The sequence below is a fragment of the Rhyacophila brunnea genome, unplaced genomic scaffold (genome assembly GCF_057557595.1).
Source record: "Rhyacophila brunnea isolate RB1 unplaced genomic scaffold, BYU_Rbru_1.0 scaffold_10, whole genome shotgun sequence".
Taxonomy (NCBI): Eukaryota; Metazoa; Arthropoda; class Insecta; order Trichoptera; family Rhyacophilidae; genus Rhyacophila; species Rhyacophila brunnea.
In genome coordinates, this window is record NW_028232752.1 from 37,548,608 (window position 1) to 37,571,001 (window position 22,394).

Here is a 22,394-nt window from a genome sequence, read left to right on the forward strand (position 1 = left end):
AAACAAATTTTATCAGTATGGAAAATTACATTTAAGTACGCTGAATTTTGACGTGAATTAATAAAGATTTTTCCCTATAAAGTTACACATACAACATAAAAAAAAAATTAAAAAGAGACAAAAATGAAGATTATGCAGTATACATAATTTGTTGGCATTACCTCCATTAGTTTCGGCGTTGAAATGCGATGCCCCTAATATTCTTTGGTTCAGTCACAAACACTCCGCTATCTCGCTGACTGATATAGTGATATATCTTGGCACAGCGCATTCAGGACATGCCCATCCAAAGCTACAGTGTCTCGGGACTTATTACTCATTCAAACAATTGAAGATTACTGTGCGAGAGAAATCCCCAGATGGGTGTATTCGCTGCGACGCAAACTTTGGCAACACTTTAATTAATGGCGAGAATAATATTGATTATGTTGCGGAGGCTGTCTTTGAAGCTTTGTAAATACACCGTTTATCAATGGAATGAAGACGTAATTATCAACAAATGAGTAATGATCAATGCCTGTGGAATCCAAGCACAATACAAGTGAGAAAGCATTATGCATGCGATTAACCTCGGCAATATGCGTAAGAATAAGAAAGAATGCATTTGAATTTTAATGATACGTAAAGGGCTGTAAAACCTGACTTATGCACTTAATCGATTTCTGCCTTATAATTTAGTGACTAGGTAAGTGTGTGTGCTTAAACCATTTTTAAAGTGTTATAATATTTTAAGCATAGTTAAATATGCTCTATCAAAGTTACGAATAACCGAGTTGAGAAAAACAGTAACGATATAACGGTTTTCAGGTGTGGGTGTGATGGTACAGAATAAATATTATTCGACTGTGTAGACCTCTATTATTCGGGTTGGACTACAATTATCAGTTTTTTGCGAATATAAGAAAAAAATATCAAAAATCATACCAGTGCTACACGAAATTGTTACAAAAATGTAAAATTTTGCAAGTAAGCTTTTTTTTTCAAGTAAGCTAAGTTAATGTTTTCTGTTGAATAAGTATGTAAATGTACCATTGTATGTAGTACTTTCATCGTCAATTAATAGTCCGAATTGACATACCACAGTCAACATTATAAATCACATTGCTATTGTAACGAAAAAACACCATCCACATAAATAGCCGAATAATATACGGAAGGATGATTCATGCTACGAATGGTATCGTCCGGGCCCAGACAACATCCGGTCAAAGATTATCATGAACATTTTGTATGAACTAGTTCACGCGACACCGGGCCGAGGCCGAGGCTCGTCCGGGCAGCAGCAGATTTAGCCTCTTCTCTTTCCTTTCTGTTACCAGTAGGTACCACGCGATCAGTTGGTTACCAGTCAGTCTTTGGCTGTCAGGAAAAGGGAAGACGAAAAATTGGTAGAATGACTGAGAAAATACCCAGTTATTTATGATACCTATTATACCTGATACCTATGATACCCACCCAAAATATTTGGATTCAAATTTCAATCCGCGATATGGAATATCACATCAGATCAGAATAAATGAAACAAATAAGCGTTTCCGATTCATTTTAACTCCAATAAAATATTGTGGACAATGAAACAATAACAACGACGGTCATGGACGAACTGTTTCGGTATAGGGTTTAGCTTTAGCATAAGATCGGCATACTATGATTAGTTTATAATATTAATACTATCGACCGAAGGTACTGGATGAAATTTGAATTTAAATTTTGTACTATTCCATTTGAGTCGTTTTTTTGCGAAACCCGGGTCGTAAAAAACAACTAAAATGGAATAGTACAAAACATAAATCCATTAGAAACTATGATTAGTTGGTAATACTGACACCCGGTGGCGTTGGCTCGACGTGTGCCACCCGTCGTAGCATGAATCACCACCACTATATTATGATTGTTACTAACATTCTTTCGTTTATTTTTGCTATACCATCGCCAAAATATGTTACTTAAGCGTCGATGAGCTACTTTACAAGCTGCTAGTCGGCGAGTTTAAAAGCGGGCGTGTCAGCTAGTGCGATTGTGATGATACACTAAACTTTCCACTCGCTCAGAAGCCAACAAGCTAGCGAGTTGAAACCGTCATTTTTGGTACTATTTGACAGGACGTATTGAGTAGTTCGTTTTTTTACCGACAGGTTCGCCACTATCGCTCTACTGCGCAGACGCAGATCGGCCCACACGCCAGTGAGTAGCGAGTAAAGTAGCCCGGCTTTCAACGTTTCTCGTTAGATTGTTGACAATATGCTTGTTAGCTAGTTCGATGATAGCACTGGGCGAGTTTATAAGCAGATTGTAAATTCGCTGGCTTATAGCTTGTAAAGTAGCTCAATGTCATCGACGCTTTAAACAGGTTTTTTTCAATGCCTAAAACAAGTTGGTATACAACAAACTGAACAATGGTAAGATCACAATTCGTAAGTTTCGCTACCATCGCGCGTTTTTTTTAAGAGAACTGGTTGTTACTTCTGTCGTTTTTGTTACCACGAAAATATGTAATGTACCTACATCAAGTCTGGTCCATACGATATTATATTACACTTAGTATTCGATGAGTCGTTAAAAAAACAATATATTTGATACTCACTAATTACACCCTCGGTTATACCTTTCTAACCCTCCCTATTAATCGACATTTAAAATCGTGTTTTCCGCCGACCCCGAAAACACCTGAGCTATTAATCTTTTAACAATTTAAAGAATAATGTGTTCGCTCCGGAAGAAATTTACAAGCAGCTTAGAAACATATCATGCTCAAGCGTCGCGCACCCGGGAAACTTTCAAATTGAACTATATAGCTAGTCATTGTGACCGTTTTACTCATACTCAAGCTTTCGCCGGTACACATACGCATTGAATTGACGTCTTAGTGGTGTGACGATATAACAATATGTGCATATAAGAATTAAATAGTTCGGGAAATAACAAGAGGTTGTTTTACGAACACATAGTACTACTGCACTGATGGAAATTCTAGAACGGTTTTAGTGTAATTTACTTGGCAGTCACAGAAAAAATAATTGAAACACGCAACCAGAACCTACGAATGGCACGCGATTTTTATGAGTGTTCATCTCAGTATTCTGTATTCTGGTCAACGTAGGATTGCTATGTAGACGCGGTCTGTCCTTTCACATGAATAATAGCAGACTATAGTATAGCAGGGGGGCTCCTCAGTTGATGGTTACTTAAACCCTGGCGGCTAAAATTATTAAACATGGAACATGATTTGCCAACTGATTCTCTGAATGCTGGTTGTTCAAATTCGAAAGAAAATTGATTAGTCAAAGTAATTACTTTTCTGAAAATTAAAATTTATGAATTCATATAGTAATGTTGGTGCCTAACTATGAATAAAGAAATTGAATCAATTTTGTCGTAGGAATTGAGGTTGCGGGGCGCGGATCACACGTCATTGCCGAAGCGCCGTTCGCGGCCGACTGAACGCCCGCGCTCTTTTCGTGATTTTACTTTCGTTTTCGTTACCACTGTGCCTGTGCGATGTTTTCGTAACGAATCCGCCCGGGTGGTCAAGACAAAAGCATGTTCCATGCTAAAAAAAAGTTTATGGGTTTATCTAGGCAATATCTACGCATTTAATGATTCATAAAATTTACTGTTTTATTTCATTTAAAGTTGGGTTGAAAGTTTGCATTAAGGAATCTGTAAGAGTAAACGACTCACAGCATTACTTTCGTATACATTAGAATCTGTCTTATATACAAGGATTTATTCACCGTTTATGATCATAATATTATATTCCATATGTGACACAACGAATATGACCATATAAATGGTAGAAACATCTTTGTTTTATTTTTCGCTATTTGAATTCCAAGAATCTTAGTAACACATTAGTCTTATCCCTTCTTGCTAGGTTGTGATAGCATGTCATATTTCTGAGAATACATTGTGAATTGGGTATTTACAGTTGATATAAAGAAGACAGAATAGAGGTTCAGATTTTTCCTAGAAATACCTGGCATATCACTGAGCTTTGTCCAATATTTTAATTTATAGTATCTTTTAACTTAAATTATATTTTTGTTTTAGTCAGTTGATTATATAGAAAGAGAACACTTATAAAATAATGATCATGAAAACAATTACTATTTTGAATCATTTCCTATTCTTGAAAAAGACACGAGTAAATAATACAAATATTCAAAGGTACAGTGTTTCTACTCACTATTTTACATTACTATTTCACGTTGGCAATTTAAAAATAATGAGTCGATCCCATATCGTTTTACTTTTAGCGCTTGTTAAAATGACTAAAAAGAATATATTTTTAAATTGGCAATATAATACTACAAGTTTAGTTTTATTGTTCTGACTTTGAAATGTCCGAAATTTTCCGTCTCAAGTCACAAAGATGAGGTACTACCTACTACCGGTTAGGTGTACATAAATATATATTATCAAAGATGTTGTCAAGGGAAACTAAGCTTAGCCCCGAGGGCAAGCTCCGCCTAGGTAATCTTCTGTATGAAAAGAAAAACTAAATTTCGCCAGAGGCATTAGGAAAATGAAAACATACTGGCGGCAAGAGTTGACAAATGGGAAATTCTTCGCGTAGTTTTTTCTTCTTTTTTCCTGTAGATGTCCGTACCCACGCGTGATTTCTTACATTTATATATAAACGTATATATATAACGCCAACTATTGTATACTCACTTACCCACGTTCCATATAAAAATATAAATATACGTAGATGAAGGTAATAGCAAAAGAACAACATAAAGTGTTGTGACTTTTTTGCCGTAATCATATCAAGAGGAGAAAAAGTAACAGAACTTTGGGGAAATCCCGAAATAATATACCTATTATTTCAACAACATCTGACAATGTTATATATACATATGGGTTTAATAATACTTTTCAACTAGACTGAAGCCTATAATACGTCTTATATTATATGGACAGTTGCGCGTACTAACGTTGTGACGCAGCATTTGAAAAATAAAAACGTTTCCGTAAGACACAAACAGTACTGCTACTATTGTTCATAAACTTGTGCGTCTGGTCATACAAATTTAACTTATTCGTAACCACATAAATAGAGTTGAATAAGGTTGAATATTGAAGCATCTACATCTGTCCACGTATTGTTTTATACAATACCTACATATTATTGTATTAATGTAGTTACAAAATGCACCCTACCTACATTGCAATAAGGGTGCATTGCAATGCATGCATATTGAAAATTCGCTTTTACGTATTTGACATTTACGTGTGAACTTCATCATGTACCTACTTAAGTGTCATGGTAAACGTGAATGCCCAATAATGAATTTATCCTGAAGGTGATGTACATCCAGGATGCGGGGCAGATACTGACTAATTTGTTAATTTTACGAATATTGTAATAAAACAATATAGATACCAGAAAAATACATTACTAATTTCAATCAACATTATTAAAGTTGATATATTTAAAATGGTGCCAGTAGTAAAAAAAGCATGATATGCATTTCAAAACTACTTGAAGCATAATTCAGAGAATTCCGATAACGGAAACGTTCTTGGATTACACGCCAAATTCGATTAAATAAAACACCTTGTTCTAATACATCCGATTTAAAATACTCGAAAGATGTGTACACGAATCCGAATCCGTGAATTTTTTTACTAAGATCTTTCTTATAAGTTTCTACATATCGGCTGTTAATGGTTATGGTTTTTAATAAAAATAATGCTACATTCTTAAACCTTGTATTAAATAAAACAAAATATAATTAACTTAAATAAATATGAACCTCTAATCGTCATAACAAGCATATTATGTTCGACAAAGTATTTTTGAATATCTGTTATAGGTACTGAATATCAAAGTGCCTAATAAAATCTAACAAGAAAAACCAATGCAATTAATAAAGACAGCTGATCCTCCCCTACAATCTCATTGGGGTTGTACTTTCTGAATACCCAAGGGGTGCTACGTGCATTCATGCAATGCCAAAATTTGTCACAGTCGTGAAGGGGCCATAATTTTAGTAAACTCCCCGTTTTCGGCAAAGTAATTTGGTTATGTTTATAGGTTTTTTCCCTGACAACCAAGTCGCCCTCCCATAAAGCACGAGTACATAGGGTATATTCCGTGTCTCCAGGGACCTGGCGTCCGTCGCGGGTCAGCTGGTTCGTACCGATGCGATCGGTCAGAGTATACACACAGTCTTGAAACTTCATCATTATGTCGTGAACGGCAAAGTTATAATATGTAAGGAAAGTCGAGAGAGCTGTGTACCGACTAGACACTTTGCAAGTTCTATGAACCTCGATGAATGAAGAGTTAAGTGCGATTATTCCGAGGCAATTGGAATTTGAAATACGTGGAAATACCGTAGTAGTTATATTATTAAATACCTACCCACTATAAATACTTTCAGCCAGTGCAATAAAATGTAAATTACTAATAAACAATAGAAACGAATAAAGTGTTGAGAACGTGATAAAATTAGGTAATGAGAAATATCACTAATATTAAATAAAAACAAATTAAGAATGTCAATCATAGGTAAACCGAATACATTAACTGGCACAAAGTGTAGAGGTGATGAGATACCCTTTAAAATTGCAACGTAGCGTGTATATATTCATGTAACATCACTGCATAGTGCATAGTGAGGGAAGGTTGATGTTTCCATTAAAGCACTAATATAATTTTTTTTTTTTTAAATGGTACGAAGAGTTGTTTATTTTATTTGAGTGGACTCTCAGAGCCTATTCTTTAGGTACAAGTAGCTGAATCCGTAAACCACGCATCGAGAGAAATTGCTGTCCAAGATTGAGATATAAGCGTACGTCCTTTTTGTCAACCAAATCTTCTGGAATGATTGTATTTTATTTAATAATATGTTGTATAATAAATGCAGTTAGAATAAACGTTATATCAGAATTTATAAACGATTACAGAATAGTTTTCCAAAAAGTTGGAACATTTTCGGAGCCGCATATAAAGACAGCGTGTGACGAGGAAGTTATGTCTTACACGTAAAAGTGGGCCAACTCAGTTGGTAAGTCAAATGTTTAAAGTTTTACCGATGAATAACATTCCCCACCTACCCAAAAAATAGATAAGTGAAAAATACAGTCTAAACACTAAACTTGGGTGGTTGGACTGTGCAGAAAGAAACGATACATATAATATGAGGTTAAAGTAGCGAGATGATCTAGCTGTAGACACATGGGAGTTAAAACGATTCTTGGGAGCGGCTAAAACTCGGATTTAGATGATAATAATAATATATAAATACCGTGTGTAAGTGTAAACCTAACTTAATAAAATGAAAAAATAAATAATAATCCAGATAAATGTATAGAATGGATAACGAGTAACACTCATAAACCTATTTGAGAGACTTTCAGAGGTTTGCAGAATATTTTTGTAGGTATATAGGTATCATAAAATGGCCGCTTTATAAAATAAGGCATCTCTTAAATATTAAAAAAATTAACTACGCGTACGTTCTTTTTATGAACAATTAAATTCCATTGTATAAGCACCAAATCGATGCCTATTTTCTCGAAAGTCTAAATTAAATCTGCGTCAAATTTTGACAAATCATTTTGAAATTTCGCTGAGAATAGTGAAGGTTGAGGGACAGAAAGCGAAATCGCGGCGCGGGTGGTTTTTACGATAAACGTCTTTCGAGCGTCCTCTCGAAAATAAATGATGTATTTCTATATCTGGCGTAAATATCTTAGAAAACTCTACAACATTTCTGTGCGCAGATGAGCATTAATGAAAAATACATTACACTGAATGGCAATACGTACATTCATATGATCATCAACAGCATGGGTCAATCCACTGATGAATGACGGTTCTCCATGCCCATTTTACTCTTGTCGATCCCAATTTTTCGCTGCCAAGTACCTCCATCAAACTTGATAAGCTCGTTAACCCGGAAGGTTTCAGGTTAGCCCTATGGCTGTTTACTGGTCTTTGACTACCAACGTATAACTACATTAAATTGTACAGCGGTTGCCAGGTAATTTGGCATTTTATCAGCTTAGTTTTTGGATTTCTCATATATTATAGGACCAGTTTCACAAACTACATATTAGTTTTATAACGACCAATAGCATACATTGATTGAACTCATGTACAATATAAGGTGACTTTTGAAGTTACTATTCAGGCGCCCAATGCGCCCCGTGCCAATTTGGTTCCGAGAGTAATCTTGTCATATATACCAATACTGCCCTGCTAAGTAAAAAGATAGTGTTCATTCACAATCACCTTCATACTACCATGGCTCTGTGGATATTTCTATATCGTTGTCATCACTTTTCCACCATACGAGAGAATGAAAAATATAACCATTTTTTTTAATTTTTTCAACATAAAATGTATTTTTTTATAAAAAATACATAGTTTTGAATACCTATACTAATCCAACAAAAATCGTCGTCGACTTATTAGGAGTTAAACTCACACCGTTTACTTTCCGGATGACAGCTTTTACCAATTTAGCTAACGTTCTTGTTTTCCAACTGTCATTCTTGGAATTAATTGATAATAATTTTAAATACCTTTCAAAATCACTTCTGTTTAAGGTATGAGTAATATTTCATTATTCCATCAATTATTAATTACGTAATGTTCAATATAATGCGTATTAGCTGATATCCCATCCCGCTTTCTATCATTAACGATTTTGAACGAAAACAGCTAAGTACATATTATATTATTAGTATCTATGTATGTAGATTTATCATCAAACAACTTTTTGTCAGAGCTCAAAGACGATCAGTGGAGATTTGAATTATATAACATGATATATCCACTGACATATTATGTAAATTACAGCGTTTCCCAAATATGTTTCGAAAAGGTTGCTGGTTTTTAAGTTATAATGTATAATACATAAATAAATAACAGATTGAAGAAGATCAACTAATTATATTTCAATCACAGTCTAAAATGTACTAAACGAAGCGGTCCAGATTAATTACTTTATTAAAAGTCGACCAAATGTGAAGGTACTCGTATTATGACTAATCACCACTCGACTCTGCTTTCGCATTCACATTCCAGTGGCATAACTAGGTGAAGTATTAAGTAGTCTTATTTTCTGGATCATTGACTTCGGTTAACAAACATTACGTGGTTATCAAAAAGTGCATAATCTTGGTAAAATATTCACAGAATTAAATGGAATATGTTTGCCATGCAAAGGGATAAAACCATTATTAATACGAGTGATAAAATATTTTCAATTTGTCGTAGGTTGACATTTTGGATCTCAAATGAGATGAAAAAATAAAATTCTTTATCAACCACTTATGGATTCTTTTAGTATAAAATATAAAACGGTTCAGTGTGGAAATTAATTTGAGAAACGCTGGTATAGTAAGTAGTGTGCGAACTATCTGACGTGTTGAGTAATTGATGATACGAACTAAAACCAAATGAAATTTCTCGTAGAGAAATAAAAATTGAATCTGTCCTAACTAATGTGCTTTTGAACGGCGGAATTTATTATGCATAGTAGCGAATTCATCTCTCGTCGGTTTTTAGGAAGTGAAGATATTTTGTAAAATAATATCATGTTTCAAAAACAGCCAAATATGATTTCTATTTCTAATGTAGGATGAAGGCACGAGTTGAATGCCGAAATAAAACAACAAATAGGTACATTGAGATGTATCTGTAGTCTAAGTAGGTACAAAGGTTTAATTATAAATGGAATATAATATAATTAAAAGTAAATTACTATTGGAACGTGGAATTCTACCAAGTAATTGTAGTCATGATTATATTAAGTTTAGTATGTATACATGTAATACGAGTATATGTGTAAGCAAAATTGTATTTATATCAATAATATAATAATTTAATTAAAAAATATATATTAATCACCTGCCAATGTTTGGCGCAAAGACATTGCATGTATTTTAATAAAAAAACAATATAGTTATTACGAAATATCCGCGTGATTAGTAACTGTATCGTATAGGTATATGTATATTTTTCAAATATAGGTTTATATTTTTGGTGATTGTTCCAAGTCATTTATAATATTATTTATTTCAAATAACCGTGTCGCGTAAGTTAACTCTTTCCAGCATCCAAAATGGTGTAATCTTCAAACTCTACTATCTGCGGTATTTCACATTCGGCCGAGAAATGGCTACCAACTTTGTAAGTTACATCAAGGTACTGATATTATCAAAATATTGGTGATTTTATAATATATATAGTTGGCTTTAGGCGTCATGTTCAATTCGATATTATCGAAAGGGTTATAATACAAGAGAGGGACATTTTCAGGTGATAATATCTCTGAACTGACGAAATCATACCTGATCAATATAAAAGTATGTGGACTATGGTATTACATACGATTTATCTAACTTAATTATTCAAAGACAAACCTAACAAATTAGTTATAGGTTAAAATTTACTGCTGAAATCGTAAATAAGTTTTCGAAAATCGCTCAGTCTCATCTCGGAAGTTATACGAAATTATGTAACAGCGCGACCTTAGGAATAAAATTCCCACCCTGTAGAAGAAACAATACGACAATAAATATTTCAGTATCAGTTTCACAAACGCAACCTTTTGCATAATTCATAGACGAACGGGGAGGCGGTGCGGGGTGGGGGTTATTCCATCTGAGGATCGAGAGATACAGAGAGAGAGGAGAGACACTGGCGTATAAACAATATCGAATTAATTCCGCCTTAGCCGCCATACAAAAGAATTACCCGGTGGAAGCTCACGTAAAAAGCTGCGGTCAACCTCTCGCCTATTCAAAAGCTCGCCCGAGCTTTCGCGCGTGGAATTTCGGAGGGTTTTTACTTGCGCTTGACTCAGTGGTTTTGGATCGGTGGGAAAATGAAGAATAAATCTACGCCATAGTGGGTATTAATAATACGAATGAAACAAGAATAGTCGTTAATAATTTAAGATACCAAATAATATGTGACTATGCACAATAATTTAAGCGATGCATCGATAATTCGAGATAACTTATAAAATCTACAAATGTACAAAAACAACATATATTTTATGACATGTGTTTCGGTAATGTGTTGAGTTCTATCATGTCTGATTGCTAAAAAATATTATTTGAGTATATGTACTACTTTTATAATAAAGGTATTTGTAAAAAATAAGTGATTAGTAATATGTTTGATAATAACGTGTCATTTCACCATTGGCCGCACTACACAAACTCGTGAATATGGTCAAATTAAGCATCTCAAGATCTCATCTCGGATCTAAAATAGATTATCTCACATCTACCTACAACGAACGGTCTTAGAAAGGGGGATGCACGTGGCTACCTTATATTTAACGTGATCCTTGAAAAGATTAACCGTGATGCAAAATAAGAAGCCGGGGGGCATAATATTCCATAAATCAATTCAACTATTTATATAATTATGTCGACTTTATTGATGCCATTGCCCGGTCCCCAGAAACCCTAAAACATACATTTATTTCCGAAAAGTCATTTGATGCAAACACAGGACACCGGATAAACGAAAGTAAAATAAAATACATGCCAGTTCTCCACAGTACAACAAATGATAAAAACAACCTTATCATTCGCGGCAATGCTTTTGAAACTGTGGATTCGTTTGTGTATCTACGGCACCTTGTGACAAAAAAACACTAGCAACGAATTAAATCCGAATCACCAACAGTTGCTATTTTGGTCTCCAAAGGCTTCTGAAGAACATGGCACCCTAAACGAAAACTAAGATAACCTTATATAAAACTCTCCTGCGCCCAGTATTAACGTATGAATCAGAATGCTGGCCACAGGATAAGAGAAATATAGATATCTTTGAAAGGAGAGTTTTGAGATGGGGCTATTCAAGAATATGATATTTGGAGGTCAAAGTAGGTATAATGAGAACCTGTACACACTTTATGGGAGTGAAAAGATCACATGGCACAGTGGTCGGCAAACTCATTAGTCAACAGAGCCAAATATCAACAGTTCAACAATTGAGATTTCTTTTGAGAGCCAAATTTCCTATGTAGGTACACCATTTATTAACTTAGTTAAAGATTTAAGCTTTATTTAAACTATAGGTAGGTACACTGATTAAACTTGATATCATACTTAATAATGATCGTATTTATTGATAAAAATTAAATTGTGAAGTATCCATAACATTAAATCATGACAATGACTGACAAACACTCGATGCGAATAATAGCCTTGCATCTCCTTGGAAAGTTTGGGTAAGTCAGGTTTATATGTTGATGTTTTTAATTTTAAGTCTTATTGATGTTTCCAGGTTCTCATCAATAAGACGACTTCTCAGTTTACTCTTGATTTCCTCTCTTAGAAATCTCTTTACTAACCACAAAACATGCAATATTAACATTGTTGGAAGATTGTATTCAGTAATTAAATACAGAACTTGACTCTTCCAAAGTTCCTCAACTGCTATCTTCCTTGCATCACCGACAGGATATTTAGTGCTAAATGACGCGTGTTTAGTTGTAAAGTGTCCCTCCAAATTTGACTTCTTGTTATGCGCCAATTTTTACCGACAAATAATACAGGTCGGTAGGCCACTTAGCTTTTGAATAAACGCGAAAGTCTCGATCCATTCAACTTTAAATTCACGGATTTCGTCATCCGTTTTTCTTTGTTTCTTCTTTGTAGCCATGTCAAATAGGGCAGAGGGCATTTGTGGCAGAGCCGCACTCAAGGGGCCAAAGAGCCGCATGTAGTTCGCGAGCCGCGGTTTGCCGACCACTGATCATGGCATATGAAAATGTGGAGACTGCGCTGGATTGGCCGCGTGTGTAGAATGCTGGATGATATACCAGCAAGGTGGGCTATGTACACAACAATGGAGGGCAAGAGAAGATTTGGACAGCCGAAATTGAGATGATTGGACTGCGCCACAGGAGATTAAAGAATGCTGGGTCAAAGCAACTGGAGAGTGTCGGCGCTGGAACGTCCAGGAAGTTTTTGTACAAGTACCGCCAAAGGTTGTAGTGCCATTAATAATGATGATCAACATTGTCTGCGGTCGATCCGCTGCTGGTTGACGATATCCCCAAGTTGATTACACAACTCCCAGACCGCAGGTTTGCGATGCAGCGTACTACTGCCGAATCTGTTCACATCGTCGTTCAAACATGGTTTAGCTCAAGCCTGTGACCGTTTAGTGTCTTTCGGATGACACGTATGCCAATATTTTACCAGCAAATCCCAGTATTATTAATAACTTATCGAGCGCGAATCCAGCAGATACAGGTTCTAGTCCCGTCGGGTGTCGAATTTTTTTTCTTCTACAAAACGATTTTTTATGGTGTGTATGTATATGCATGAGATCTTTTCAAAGTATGTATATACAAATATTATTATATGTGGTTATTCATATAAATAACGGGCCAATATGTATAAAAAAAATGGTAAGCGATGCAATACAATGTTTCTATGCGTCCTTGGCGAACTGACAAATAAAACAAAATTTGTTTTTCAGGTTAGTTCTCAATCAGCTTAGGTTCCAATTTAATATTATAAGAACAAATCATGTCTTCAACCTCTTTGCTTAAAAATATATATTGATACATATTTTTGAGCACAACTATCCATGAGTCCCAATGCCGGTAGTAGGTATAGTAATATAGGTGAAATAATAAAAAAAAATGTGATTTCACCGGGATCAAACCCGGAACTCCCGGATGAAAGGCCAGCGCCTTACGCACTGGACTGCGAGGCTGCATAGTCAAGTGTAAACGATAGTTTAAATACCTACATAATATACACCGAACACGGGTATATTTTTCACGAACATTAACAAATACAGGCATTTCGTCTGGCTCTATATACATCAATGTTTAATTATGGGACCTATATATAGGCACATTTAAATGTTTATCACTATTTACATAATTTTATATCTCTATTAAATAACAATATTAAAAAATTATACAAATCACGTTATTTAAAAGCAAATGAATTTCCCAGTCATTCGAAAACCTTTGGAGTTTTAATTTTCTGAACATAGTAAAATCTAATACTGTGAGTATTCCAATTTCCATATAACTATCATAAGGTTCATTGTTTGTGAAATGTAATATTTTCTCAATTTTTTGTAAGTTGTTACAATATTATGATTGTTAAGGGAAAGTGCGCGAGTATAATTATAATGTTTCTAAGCAAGAACGCCCCAAAACAATTAATTTTGATGACAAATCGGTAAATTGAAAGATTGATTTAAAAACTTTGAGCATTAGTCCCATGGCGTGCATAGTTACGCCCCTGCCCTTAATATATTCGCTCTACAGCTGAATGGAAATATCGGAAGTCCAGTGGAGAATTTCAAAAGCCCCTAGGCGAACCATGTATCATATGAAAATTACTCATAGTGTCAAAAAATAATAGGTATGCATACAAAAACGCTTCCGGCTAGGGTGTCCCACCAGCTCTTAGAGAAGGGTATGGAGTATTGTTCCGAGGACCGGAATCGTTCCACAAAAACCTTTCGCCATACAATGGATATTTTATAGTCTAATATACGAATCATGCACCCTATATATACAGATATAATATGTGAGGGTTTTTATTATAACCCATACGTGGAATTTACTGAGCAATTATTTACAATTTAAATTGTTACAACCCTTCCAGAGAGTGGGGCATATTAAGAATTTGGCGATGCTTTGAATTTAATTGAATGTTTTGTGTAGTCATACGTGCGTTATTCTACTGACCCTAGAAATTCTAAATGTCGTTAGGAATAATGTAATTGTTCTAAATTTAAATATATTTCAATTAAAATGTGTTACCATAATAGATTATCTACGGCTTCGTGCCATTCACTATAATGAGGATCTTGAATCTTTTCAAATATGTTAGTTCGTTTCATTTCAGCGATATCTGGATTCCGCGCTTCTGAAAGTAGGTACATGTACAGTCATCACCTGATCGGACCCGTGTGTAGATGTCCCTCTTCCGCGGCAACCCTTGATATCTTCACTGGCAATGAAACTTTCCATAGTATTGTGTTTTCTTTCTGGCTATGTGGCGAAAGAACTACAGACATAATTATTTGTACAAGAAAACACGGAATATACGTGAATTACTTAATATAACTAATTACAACAATATTCTATTGCGCTTTCTTATCATATAAAATTATCAGGTAGCACCATGTGAAAGTGACTTTTATTCTGACTTTCTTATTGATTTATTGTTGGGTTATGGGTTACTTATTGTTTTACTTTACAGCGCGGCTAAAAGGTCGGACTATAGCGTCGTGAGTCCCAGGTTCGAATCCTGGGTCTGGCAATCACACATATTGTTTTTCAATTTGTGTATGAGTCAGAGTATGGACCTAATAGGTTGAGCAATTGGCTGCCATCCATTTCTCGTAAATCTGTTAATACAAACCTCCACTCCGTGGAGGCCCATATGATCTTATTAGGATCGGACATGGTCGAATTAAATTATGTAATTGTTTTTTAAAGATTATCACTGAGTTAAAACTAATAATTACATCGATCTATCTGTAGCGTAAACTGACCTAATCAAACCTAGTTTATTACATATTTTTTAGAGATTTTTTTGGGATGGTCTGATAAACCCTGATCTAATTAAAATAAGTAATACCTAACCAACGATTTCCACGAAGGGATATTTTTTTAATTACCAGTGGCGTTTCTAAGAACCTCAATAATAAACACAGGGTATATAATATTATAATGTTACTTAGGAATGAAACAAATTTATTTAAATACCTATAAGAAGAGAAGCTAAGTGTCAATTGAGGTTTGATAGATAGATTTTTAAGCGCTTGAAGTCGATATAAATTTGATGTATACATAAAATAAACCTCAGACGAAAGTGACTGTCGATCGTAAAAAAATGGTATAGTGGTATTCAGCTCAGTGGATAGTATAAAATTGTTTTTCGATTAATACTTTCGATATTATTCAACTATTGGTGCGATTGTTAGAGTTTTCTATTCGGCTAGCATTAATGCTCTACCGACATGCGAGTGAATAGATGAATTAGTTCCATAAGCAATCATTGGATTTCTATAGCGCCACAAACAATAAATAAAACTTGCGAAATTATCGCATTACGACGGATAATTTGGTGGATAGAGTGGTCGTTAGTCGAACATAAAGAGCGTCGAACTCTTTACAGGGTTTTTCAATTAGGCCAAAAGCCCTGTCGGAATCGACAACGAATTTTTCATTTGCGTACTTCGCAACTAAAACTAGTCATTCTTCGGTTAAATACTATCGTAGGCGAGCCGTGAGGGGGTGCTGTAAGAAAATGCTCTGGCCGGGCTTTGGAAGTGACGTCAGGTCAGAGATTCATCTGGGGCTGGGAATGATTTATTACGGGGAAACCCCCGGCGTATATTATGTGAACTACGTATTTTATGATATAATAAATAAAAATGGGTTCGCCGATGCGGAGATTCGAGAGTCGTACTATAAAATTGGGTGATATGATAATATGTATATACTACGGTTTCCAATATCGGTATACTAGTGTCCCATACAATTTCTTGATCACGTTACCCCAGGATTGGAAATGTTTCAGGATTAGAGTTTCGACGGAGAGACGTGAGTTTGTCAAAAAATTGTAATTTAAAGAATACTCTCAATTTTACAAATACAAAATATTGATTTCTCAGAAACATCAAATTACAACATCTAAAAAAGATGCAAAATTAAAAAACTTCCTACATACTAAATTTATTGATTACCTAATTGAGAAAAACTCATACATAATAAATACCTGCATTTTTTTTTTTATGGAAATTTAATATAACGTATTTACTTATAACCAAGCGATTACGTTTGCTCTTATATTTTTTTCCAAAATGCCCAAGCATGACAAGAAAACTTTCAGACAGCTTTGCTGCAGAGAACTGATAATGCAATATTTCATATCAATCCAAACGAATACAATAAATATTAAAAAACATAAGTCACGATCATTCTCTGTTCAATGAATTGCTATCTCATCATTGTTTATATAAATACACGTAGCATCGCACGCAGAGAAACGTATTCATTACAATAAATTATATATACTCGTACTTTAAAAAAAAATTACGTCACAAAAAACTGCATGTGAAAAGTCTGTTTCCGTTTGTTAGGATATGACTAAAAAACCTATATTGATGAAATTGCAACCAACTGTATTCAATTAGTTTCCTTCGAACCTTCTTCTAAAAAAATAACATTTTGTTTATCAATTTGAAACCCTCGCTGATAATATTATATTCATCATGGTCGGTTTATTTCCAGGTATAAATGCAATAAACGTGGGCGCCCTTTTTTTCGAGATATGCAACTGGATAGACAACATTCGATAGAAGACGACGTCAAAATAAGAGGTAAAACGATCAGAATAGTTCATAAGATTTTATGTCTAGTTAAATACTTGTATACGATAGCTTGAGTAAATAATTTAGGATATTTTGAGTGATAGCGTGAATGTGCTTTATAATTATTGTACTTGGATATTATTTATTAATATCAACCCTTTAATATTAAATTGTAATTGAAATTATATTAATAAATATTGTCATGGTATAAGAGATTAAGAGTGATGGCGAAGTCAACGGGACCTCTACCGAAAAAACATAAATAGACTCAATTAAGTACAATCCGTTTTAAAGTATATCTCTTAATTTTATTTTTCCATTGCCCGAAATGCAATGTGACCATCGCACAAGCGAAAACACTCATTAGTTGATCGCATAAGTAATATCACAGTACGAAGTAAGTATAATATTTTTTTCTTTTTTCAGATGTTCAGATGACCAAGGTTTCGTTTAAATACAACTTTGTCCATTTTTTTAAAGAATACTAGGTGTATTTCTGATCTTTATTTAACTTATATACCTACCTACTTCAATTGTATTTAATAAAGTGAGTCAATATTCCGTAGAGAATAAAGTTGCATGTGAAAATTTATTATATTAGTAGTGCATGATAAAAATGCAGCGGCTGTAAGTAAATCAACACATATTTCATGGCTCTATGACAGCGTCTAATGGGATAGCTTTTACAGCTAAGATGGTGCATTTCCTCGCAGTTTTTCTTAATAAAAATCGCTCAAAAGCCCGCGAGCTTTACCGCCCTTGTGTTATGCGGGTGGTCAAGGCAGGCATACGTGGGCGCTTTCCATTAACCCTTCGAACGCCGCGAGCGTATATCTATATTCTACACGCCAAATAAGACAGACCAAATCAAGATTTTTTATTATTTTCTATAAGCACCAAGGTGCATGGTTGCTACATCAGTTCCGTGCAGCTTCGTTTCGAGACAAAAAGGTGTAGCACTAAAATCTATTCATTCTGACACGTTTATAGCGTCATGGAAGGCGGCCGTTAACAAATCGCGGTTGCATATATTTACGAAACTTACTTATAGCAATACGTGAATATACTTAAAAAGGTACCTACACATTTCACAATATTTCAGCTTTATTTTTACACATTCAAGTTTGAAAAGAAGATATTATAAGTAGAATTAAGATAAAAATGAGAAAACAATTTAGATAAACATATGAAAACCAAGATACTCTAGAGCAAGACAGCTCTTGCATGATGCTATCTATTGTGCGGTTAACAAAATTTATCGACTATTACGATCGATGTATTCTTTTATAAATTATTTAATTTTTGTAGATGCACGAGTATTGAATACATATGTAAAAGTTTTTATTTGTTATTAATTGATGTTATCAATTTTTTAAGTATTTTCATTATCTGCATGTTATTTCGTGGCAATAATAACTTCAGCCTGTTTTTGTCTATAAAATATTATCTTATACACTATTTATAACTATTGCGTACTGTGTATTGTAGCGTACATAACAGATGTTATTAAGAATCTTTTTCTGATTCACTACATAAATAAATTTACAACGTGTCATTGATACGATTGTTATATAAGAAAAAAATAATCTATGCTGATTTTTGGCATAACATTTCAGAGAAAGGGTTAAATCGGAGAGAATGTGGAGGTGTCCACTGCTAACACCCGAGCCACGTTGCACCGTTGTATGCCACTGGCCGGAAGATGATTTATAGTCCGGGGAGTACCTGCCCCGCCCCCAGTAGCGTGCCTCGGAGTTCACGGTTTAATGAGGACGGACACAAAAAAATCAATTTGTTCCTGGAACAAAATATATACGTAATTGTCAAATGAATGGTATTTACAACAGACAATAGGCAATATTACCTCGCCTGACGAAGATGGTGCATTCCAGAACTTTACTTTTGTAATATTATAAAATGTAAAAATATACGGTCGTAAGCACTAAAGAATACCTTAGACGTACATAATCATTTATACATGTTTGTATGTATATGTTGTATGCAAGTGGATGATGGTATTTGATTATTTTTCGTAGATATGTTATGCCTACCACTACTTTGAGCAGTTGTACATTTATTATGTCCATCTATTTTTTGCTCCCCTGACAGTTAAGTAATTCCGCAATAGTAATTATGTACCGATATTGTATTATACCTAATGCAGCAATAATTGTTAATTTTAATATAAGAACTTCTGTTCATAATAATTATGTTATAATGATCTTGTGATGTATAAATTTGGTATATAGATGTTAATTAACTATATTCTGTGCCAGTGGTGCTTTTTTCTTTGATGAGTATTTAGGCTTAGTGCCTGATATCGAAAGGCGAAACTCGAGTCGCAAAAAATTACCATCGATAGTATTTATGCGAAAAAAATATGCGACAAACTTGGGGGAGTTATAATAATCCTCATATTATATCATAAAAGCTGTAATAAACATTTACTACTGATACAAGCAAAAAAAAACACTCTCTTCGAAATATAAAATTAATAATTCCTGAGTTTTTTAAATTAAATTTGCGTTAATTTCTATAATATAATGACTATGAATCAATGTATGTATTTCAATTACAAAACGAATAAATTAGTCTTACCAAAACTTTCGGCGCTGCCCTGTCACCTCTGCGCGCCGTAGCAGCGTAGACGCGAAGCGCGGGGACACCATTAAATTTAGTTTCGAATCTGCCACGAATTAAAATCCTACCACTTTAAGAGCACCCGCCGACAATACCTTCACGTTACATTAATTATCGACTATAAATCAGTCCGACTGTAGGAACGTCAGTATAATATTCCCAGAACAGCAAATAAAGAATTGAGTTGCGGTAGATTGGACCCGATAAGATTACTGAAGGTGGCCAAGACTCGTATTAGATTTTAGTGACGGTATTGATAATGATGAGCCCATAGAGATATAGATTTTCAAATTAAATATCTATTTTTCGTAGTGTCAAATTATAGAAAACTCAGTAAGGAGCTGACCTCAATAATAAATTCTGCATATCCGTTGACGCAAATGCCAGATAATAGCTGCCTCGATTATTTCAATAAAAATAATATTATTTTGATTGTATAAATAGCGAATAATAAGTCATCGGACATGTCAGTCGAATATACGTTTCCGGTCTGTTACTATCTCAATCTCCGTATCGTTCTGCACAACATCTCATTGTACCGAGATTCGGACCTCGGAACATTATCATAAGTATTGTAACAACTACTGTAACATACTATTGTACCAACGTTACGCCGCAAATAAAACTCGCTCCAACATCCATCGGAGCAACATCCAAATCGAACCCCACAAGCCTATTAATATGACAACAGTTATTTCATAATATATAGGCCCTTCTTATTATGTCGATATAGTTCGAATAAAATTTACAATTACATAACTATCTTAAGTAACATTTATCCACCATCGAGATCTGGAAACCAAATTTCTGTGAAAGGTTAATTTTATTGATGCATAAATCATTTACGACTAAGTTCTATATGGCGAATTTAAGAAAAGATATACGCAATGACTACTACACGAATTAAGTACAACGCAGCTGCGGTCATCTTTATGTGTGTAGTAAAATGAACGCAATTATTCCAAGTAAGAGCAAAATAATGAAGACACTGAGAAAAGTATAATCTGATAATTGTTAGGTATACAAGATTAATAATAAATATTTGTTTAAATAATTATGAGTTGCAATGCAGTATATACCTTATGCGCAATGCATTAAAGTCTGTCAGGGGTGACTAAAAGCCCATTAAGATCTTGGTAGAATATTAGGGATGCCGCCTAATAAATAATTATATCCGAATATTTGCTTAATGCGAAAAAACGCAAGCCTCCCTCGATATCTGCCATTCGCGGATTCGAAATGGCTAATTAACAGCTCCGTTCTGTATATTCAAACGCAATTAAAACGCCGCTAAGGAAACAGTTTAATATATTGTTTCGCCGCGGTAATGGGACTTTTAAGCGAGTCGACATTTTCGATACATCAGCAAGAAAGGTAGGCTTAATTAAGTGTATGGGAAGGAGCAAAAACTTCACTTAATTACATTCGGGGCAAACTTAATACACCGCACTAACTATTCAACTCAATTCCTACTTGGAAAGAAACTTCCAAGGCAGCGAATGGAGCAAATACCGTTTTGGAAGATAATAATGAATTTGCTGATGCAAAATACGGGTAAGTGTACTTACTTTGTTGGCCTACCTAAAAGGTTGATACGATAACGACTTCAATATGCAGATTCGCCTAAGGAGCCTAACCTACCAAAGTAATTATAATTTCATTATAATAGCACACAAAATAAATAACAATATAGCGACTATTTTTTTTCACCAAAAGGTAAACTGGGTTAACTATTCGAAAGTTTAAACATTTTCAGTCGAAACAGAAAAACGAAATTGTCTATTAAACTATTAAAAGTTAAACTATTTTTTTTATTCAACGAATAATTTACATGATTTAAGACTGTAACATTCTAATTATTGAACATACATAATTTTGAAAACGCTATATACGAACGAGAAAATATATTATGACCAATAGAAAAAATCTTTTTGAAAAAAGTAAGACGACAGGAATCGAATCTGCATCTCTCGTGTATCGCGCCCACTATTCTATAGAGCGTCACACTTTGTCAAATTGTGACAAATTTTAACTAATGGCTTTTAATACTCACTGAATCGCTTCCAAATTGAGCTAGGTACTATTGGCGATCGGTTTTTGTATTTTAAATCAAAGTAGGTACAAACCGATGTCATGGATCACTCCAAGATTTTTTTGTTGTAACTTACTTGAACTTGCTAATAATTTTTATTAAGCAACTATTATTTTTATTCAACAAATAATTCACAAGATTTAAGAATGTAACATTCTAATTTTTTTTTCAATTGGTTATAATATATTTTCTCAGTAGTGTTTTCAAAATTACGTATGTTTTATTAAAAAATAATTCTAGTACAAACTGAAAATAAACTTGACGTCATAATATATTGGATATCAACTTTTACAGAAAGAACCATACATAAAATATTTTAGAATC

At 34.2% G+C, this 22,394-nt stretch overlaps 1 protein-coding gene across 1 annotated transcript in view; it reads right to left on the bottom strand.

Annotated features, from left to right (window-relative positions):
* timeout (circadian regulator timeout) overlaps positions 1-22,394 on the bottom strand; it is a 569,744-nt gene that overhangs the window by 329,239 nt on the left and 218,111 nt on the right. The gene's annotated exons all lie outside the window — the stretch shown is intronic.